The sequence below is a fragment of the Phoxinus phoxinus genome (assembly GCF_949152265.1).
Source record: "Phoxinus phoxinus genome assembly, chromosome: 11".
Taxonomy (NCBI): Eukaryota; Metazoa; Chordata; class Actinopteri; order Cypriniformes; family Leuciscidae; genus Phoxinus; species Phoxinus phoxinus.
The window spans coordinates 14460429-14467763 of record NC_136886.1 but is presented as its reverse complement, the minus strand read 5'-3'; positions in this window follow the sequence as shown (position 1 = coordinate 14467763).

Genomic DNA, 7335 nt, shown 5'->3' with positions numbered 1-7335 from the left:
TATAAAAGAAAATCAAGGTTACAAATAAACTTCTTTTAGGTTATTGTGGAGTTTCATGTAAGTTCATGTAAGATTTTTAGAGTGCAATCAGCACCTGGAAGTCTATATTTAAATAATCAGATATACTTTAATAAGAAGGAAAGAGAAGGTACAAAAAATGTAGGACAAAAATTACAGTGGAAAGACAAAAAAAAAAAAAAACACTGGTAAAGCTCTTTGCACTTGGATTTGACACCATTCTCTAGCCTATGTATCCATCTCTATTTTTCATGAGTGTCCCCTTCTGTCTTGTCCTCCTACACAGACACTGGCAGCCAACTGATGAGTCAATCTCCTGCAGTTGCTTTAGTACAAATATGAGACACAAGTGAAGTCATGGCACATAGCAAAAAAGAAATGGACTCTTCAGTGCAGATGAAGCTATTCTCTTCTGCCTCTCAGAGTGACATAGGGATGCCCAGTCTGCTCTGAGAGGGTGAATGTCTGAACAGAACCAACAACGCAGCCGCCAATTCCTGGGAAGCTGTCTCTGCCTCTTAGAGTGACAGCCGCTCAGTTTGGAGAGTGCAACATTTTCTGTCACCCTCTAACAGCTTATATTGTTAATCTTAGTTGATCAACATTAGCCATTAGCCAGCATGACTCATTAAGTGCCCTCATCTAAAATAGTTTTTGCCAGAATTAGCACCAGTATCATATTTTCTCCCCTCAACACATAACACAAGTCACTGTAAAGAGTAATAACCTGTAAAAAGTGATAACCTGGAATTGTTCATTCTTAAGGAGCAACTTTATCTGATCTAACCATTTTAGTTATTTTTATTAGTGTAACCAATAACCATTCTTTTAGCATTTATTTAGTCTTTCCCCTGATGTAATGTGATCAGGCCTGACATAAAATATTTTATTGAACATTGATGTTATTCATCACTTGTGTATTTGTTTTATTACAGTATTATTATTATTTATTGCCTACTACGTAACTTTTTTACACCATTTCAAATCCATGCTGCAAAAATCTTAACATCGGTTACTAGAAGTTAGCAGTAGCCTTTTAATATGACATTTCATAACTTCAATTTTTCATTCCAACATTTCATTCCTCAGCTATTACATGTATGTGCATTTGCTCCTTTTATTCTCACCTTAAATTCCTTCAATTGTATATTTGCCCAAATTGTATATTTGTATATTTGCCCCCCAACCTCTCTCTCTCTCTCTTTTCCTTCACTCAATGTCTTTCATAATGCGCTGCGGGGATGCTTTCTGAAAATGCAAATCTGCAATGTGGATGTCTCTCTATGATGCCTCATTGAGAGGTGTGAAATATTATGATACCATGTGTGGTTACCACGGTAACAGGCATTTTGGATTTGAAGAAGCAACGTTAGCCGAGCAGTGTGGGAAAAGGAGAGGGGCTGAGAGACAAGCAGTGTGTGTGTGTGTGTGTGTGTGTGTGTGTGTGTGTGTGTGTGTGTGTGTGTGTGTGTGTGTGTGTGTGTGTGTGTGTGTGTGTGTGTGCCTGTGTGTGTAATCTTTGAGTGTATGAAAGCAATGGGAGTAATCAAAAGAGAGCGCTGATGGGTTCACACAGAAAGCATGTTTAAGTATTTTGCCTTCATGACCCTAAAAAGAACAAGATGTCCTCAGATGAACACAATATGTTACATTACTAACCTTCATGGCTGTTCTTTTTAATGTGTGATGCTGTCAGGCAGCAGCTGTTTGAGCAAAAGTATTTTCTAGTTTGATAGCTGGTGGCTAGAGTTCATTCAGGCCCTGTTTCTTGGCCCTTAAGCAGCCTTTGATTCCTCGTAAGGCCCCTCAGGCTTTGAAGTTCACTCAAGATCCAAATGGATTTGAAGTGGACACTACTTCAGCAGGGCAATCTTTAAGAGTGGCAGTGGCCAAATGGCCTATGTCTTATTGGTACTTCGTATCTCTTTCTCTCTCTTTATAATGTCACAGTTGAGCACTGTTGTGTTTGAATTTTGCTTTTAAAAGACGATTTATGGTTGTGAACGCTAATGTTTAAACACATATTGCTCAAGGGTTTGTTTCATAAACTTAGACTCGTGAAATTTCAGTGAATGCCAGTAAGTGATGCAAGTAAATGTCCACTAGCATTGCTACAGGTTTTCTGAAATTAATAAACAACACAAATGAAATCATTATATATATACTATATATAACACTGGTGAAAGGCTCCTTTTCAAGTAAATGTGTGCACTGAGGGTATATGCATTTACTGGACCTCAACAATAAAATTAAATGCATTGATTATACAGCTGCAGTCATAAATTTGCATACAAAATCTGCAAAATTGTAACAATTTTATAACAATTGTAAAATAATTTAAAACTTTTGTTTAAAGTATTTTGTTTAAATTAATAATAGATAGATAGGCCTACTGATTCTGCAAGCTGAATGTAGCCTCAAGCCGTGTGTCCACCAAAGCGTTTTTTCACGCGGCTGGCTTTATTTTTCTATTGTTGTCAATGGGAACGCCGCATTTTTAGAACGCCAGGAGCGCAACGAGGCGCTGAGCGAGTATTTAACGCTCAAGTGCTGAGCGCTCGGCGTTTTTTACAGGTCGCCGAGAGTTGAAGAATGTTCAACTTTAGGTAAAACTCCGCGCTCATCACTGTCACTTTTTACCCAACCCACCAATCACAGTGGAGGAGGGGCGGGACTAATACTACACCGATCAACGGATATTCTGTGAATAGCAACAAAGCGTCTCAACTGAAAAAAAAACTGCGCTGCCAAAACGCTCTCAAGCGCCCGCAGCTCGGCGTTTTCAGCAGAGCGCCTAGCGTTTTCAGGTGGCTAAAAACGCTTTGGTGGACACACGGCCTCAGCGCCTCGTTACGCTCATGGCGTTTTAAAAACGCGGCGCTCCCATTGAAAACAATTGAAAAAACACGCCAGCCGTGTGAAAAAACGCTTTGGTGGACACACGGCCTAACCACATTATGTTACAATACATATATTAAAATATTATTTGCTGGATGAGCAGAGCAGACATTTACAATAGTTTTCAATTGAAGTGACCGTTATCTTACTAAATTAAATCGTTTTTATTTCTTTAAAGAAAGCAAAACGACACCCTTACGATGAGATATCGCGAGACAGATTTTCACCTCAACGAGAAATGAGTTCTGTAGTGATTAATTTACACTAAAACAAAAGATAACATGTACTCCGAAAATATTATTTTTGTCTCACATTTCATTTTGAACTCAGACAAGTTCAGTGCCAACTTACAGTTAGTTATTTTTTTTTGTAAGGCTGCATAATCTCGGCTGCCACGTCATCAAGCGCCGCCAAAGGACGTCTCAATTTAAAGGATCCTTGGAAGGCAGTCTTAATTTCACGTCCTTCATTCTGCTAAATTTGAAGGATGCATCAAGTATATCCTTCGTATCCTTCAATCAGACCACAGACGGAAATACTCCTCTATCTTCACTAGTTTCTGTAGATAGAGGTTGCTCAGGGAGAAAACCATATGTAGCGTACAGAGACTAATTCTGTTGAAACATGCAAAAATAATAATCTTAGTTCTCAGAGACTATATGTGTTGTCATGGAAACAGATTCCGCCCTTAAAGGGATAGTTCTACTAAAAGAATTTCGGCCGTGCGTAAGTTGACTTACGCCAAAAGAGTAACCCGACGATGTGTGACGTAGGATGTAGGAGTAGCGTAAGCTTTGGCGCCTCTCGCGGTTCAAACAAACAGGGCTGGTCAACCGCGTTCACCATTACGTTGTGCGTCAAGTTCAAGGGTTACTCTTTTGGCGTAAGTCGCCTTGCGTATGGCCGTCTGCTGGAAGCTAGTTATTTTAGTCGATAAAGTTTTAGATATGAATATTTTTCTTACACGAACCCATCGCTTTGCTTCAGGAGGCCTTTATTAACCCTCGCAGAGCAGTTTTGAGCACTTTTATCACGGACGGATGCAATTTGATGGAGTTCCAAAAAAAGATACCCATTGACTCTCACTATAAAGCTTGAAAGAGCCAGGACATTTTTTTTTATAGAACTCTGTTTAAAGCAAGTCATTTAAAAAAAAGTCGTGCTAACAAATGACACTGCGGTGGCTGTTGCAGACTATTTAAATCTAGCGGGTTTGGTGTGTCGTGTGCAAATCCAATGACGCTATATTGACGATTCTCTCTTACCAATCAGTGATCTGCAGTGGTCACATTGATTTTAGTATCGGTATCCCCCAAAAGTGAGCCGTACCGAGCCGTACCATGCAGTGGAAAAGCGCCATTATTATTTAGTTAGAGAATTGGAAGTATTGTTTAATTTTGCTTTTTGCTACTGTCTTCTTTATTTTTCTGTGTTAATAAAACAGTTAGAAAAAAAATATCAAAAAGCCTATCATTCATGACCTTGTTTATTCTCTTTCTTGGAAGACCATGTTTGTCTGCGTGCTTCTGGAGCAGCTCGACTCAATGCAAATCTCTACATGGGGTCCTTGTGCCACTCTGCCCAGTCTCCTCAATTAAGTCTCAAATCCGTAGCATCATCATGGAGACCAATGCAAGAAATATAGAGCCTGTAAGATATTCTGTCAGGCCCGCATATATTCATCTGACTCTAAACAGCAGAGTGGGAATAAATGCCTTCTGTTTTGTCTCTAAATAATGAGAATGATTTTCTTTTTAAATGTTAATTGGGAAAACAAGAACAACTATTAATACCTTTCACATCCCACTTTTTTCATTTCTGCAACAACATACATAGGAAAGAATATCCTGGATGAATCATCTAGCCAGAAATAATTACAAGACCAGTAAGGACCTGAGAAAGAGAAGAGAGAATGCAAGTGTGCATTTTAGAGGTGGGCAGGATGCATGTCAGCAGGAAAGAGATTAGACGGAAACACCTGACATCGGTCCACAAAGAAACTCTATTTTTATTCTTTCTTAAAGATATTTAATCTGTAATATTACTACCAATATCGGCTCAAAAATATGAAACATTTGATGGATAAATAACTGTTGAAAATGATAATTTGGTTTATGGTAAAATACAACCCTTAAACTAAATTTACAATACATTTTACTTAACTCAAAAGGATGTTTGAAAAATATCTGTATTGATTGTTACTGAAACCATTAGTTTTTCTTTAGGAGAATGTCGAATTGTGCATGAATATAAAGACATGAACATGGTGAATTGTGTATTAAATTATTACTGATGTGATATTTATTGAGTGATACAAATTATTCCTGCTATCTCCTGCTGTATATTTAGGGGGGTTCTAGGTACAGTAGATCGTAAAAGGATTATCGGTAGCTAACACTTTACAATACGGGTGCACTAATCTGCATTAATTCATGCTCTAATGCACAGATAATCGTGTTAATGTATGACTCATGAAGAACTAAACCGTTAATTAATGATTACTGCATCAGCAACTAAAGGTTCTAAATGATTAATAGATTAAGTAATATATGATTTGTTATTAATTAAATGTGTCATAATGTATTAATTCCTTAATAACTTATTTTATTAAAGAAAAGTGTAAATTAATGCGTTAATTACCACAGTTTGTCAAAAGCAATGTATTTCAACTTCCAGTTGTCTGCTTTAATTAATCATTAACTAATAATTTGCAAATGTATCATTATGTTATGACTTTACTTGTTGAGGCACATGACTATTAACTAATTGTTAAGTAATATGCCATTTATGGGTTTTGACAGTTTGCACATGCATTGAATGCAATGTCAGAGATTGTGTTTGAAGGATGGGTGAGTTGGGCTGCACACAAATATCAGCACACCAGAATCTGAACTCCTGACCGCTGTTACACTGTGTTTACACTGGACGAGACCAGCTGTCTACACTGGACATGAAAGACCATTGCAAGTCCATTTGTCCTTCGTAACAGAACAAGCACAAGAGCTCTTCAGAAAGTACGTCAGAACGTAGTGTGCGTCAGAAATAGAGTGTGGCATCAGTTTACTTTCGGGGTTTTGTCGAGTAGTGTCGCGCAGCTCGCGCCGGATCCAGTGTAGTATCACTGACTATAATGGACATTCTATTGTCTTTGTCCAGTCTAGACACAGTGTTATGAAATAGCAGTTCTCGAGCGCATTTTTTCAGTGTTCCACGAACTCAAGCTTAACCTGACATAGTCCTGTGCCATGAACAACAAGGTTTATCGAACTCTTGGTTGTACATGGTTGAAAAATGAAATCTATGGCTTAGTGTGGATGTCAAAACCAAAATGGCATATACTTAACAATTAGTTAATAGTCATGTGCCTCAGACAGTGTTAGCCTCAACAAGTAAAGTTACTTCAACAATAAAAGCAATGCATATTAGTATTGTAAAGTGTTACCGGATTATCATTTACCCATTCCAAACCTGTATGCATTTTTGTTATCATGACAAGGGGGAAACCTTTCTGCATAAACATAAATGGTTACACTTTATTTGGTAACAGTTTAGCTTTACAGTAAATTGTAAGTTGATTTTGTTTTTTTGGGGTGTACTAGAATCTGTTTTAATGTTTGATTGTTCAAAAAACACATTATTTTTCACATATTTTAAATTTATAGCACCTCTCTCCCCAGTCACGCTGAGTTCGAAATACGAAATGTGCTGTATTGGCACCGCTTCGAGAAATGTTCGAGAAATGTCATGACCCTCCATAACTGCGCGTTCTTCTCTAAAGTAATTTTATTGGTGGACCCTTGTGTGATGACTTACAATGTGCTTTTATTACTGTAAAAAGGGTTACATGAAAGTAAATATATTGCTCAAAAACGTCTATTGATGAAGTCGATTGTTTGTATTGACCATGGTTAATTGACCCTTAAACTGATGCAATTTATCATTCTCTTGAAGTCCAACCAATAGCCATACACACACACACACACAAACACACATACTGTACACATACACCCAATTACATTAGTGAGGCCACTGTGACCTTCTCACATACATACATACAAGTAATTGCTTCTTTAGAGGAAGACAGAAATATTTTCATCTGTATCTCTTCCTGTTTTTCTTCCCTCTCTGCCAACCCCTCATTTTGATTAAAATTAAGCCTCCCAATCCCCATAGAAACTCAGCTTTACAAATACAGACAATATCTTATTTCACTTGTCCCTGAAAAAAATGATCATGGGGTGATGATCTTGGAGGAATGCCAGGGCATGTTTTGTATCTGAGAGATTGAACAATACCACTCTGACCCACCAGACCTCAGCTTGTCAAAGCAAAGGCCGTTTAGAACGATTGAGCTTCCATCCTAATGTCTGCGTGACAGTCTGATGAACTGTGATGCAGAAATGAACAGTGAGTGAAAAT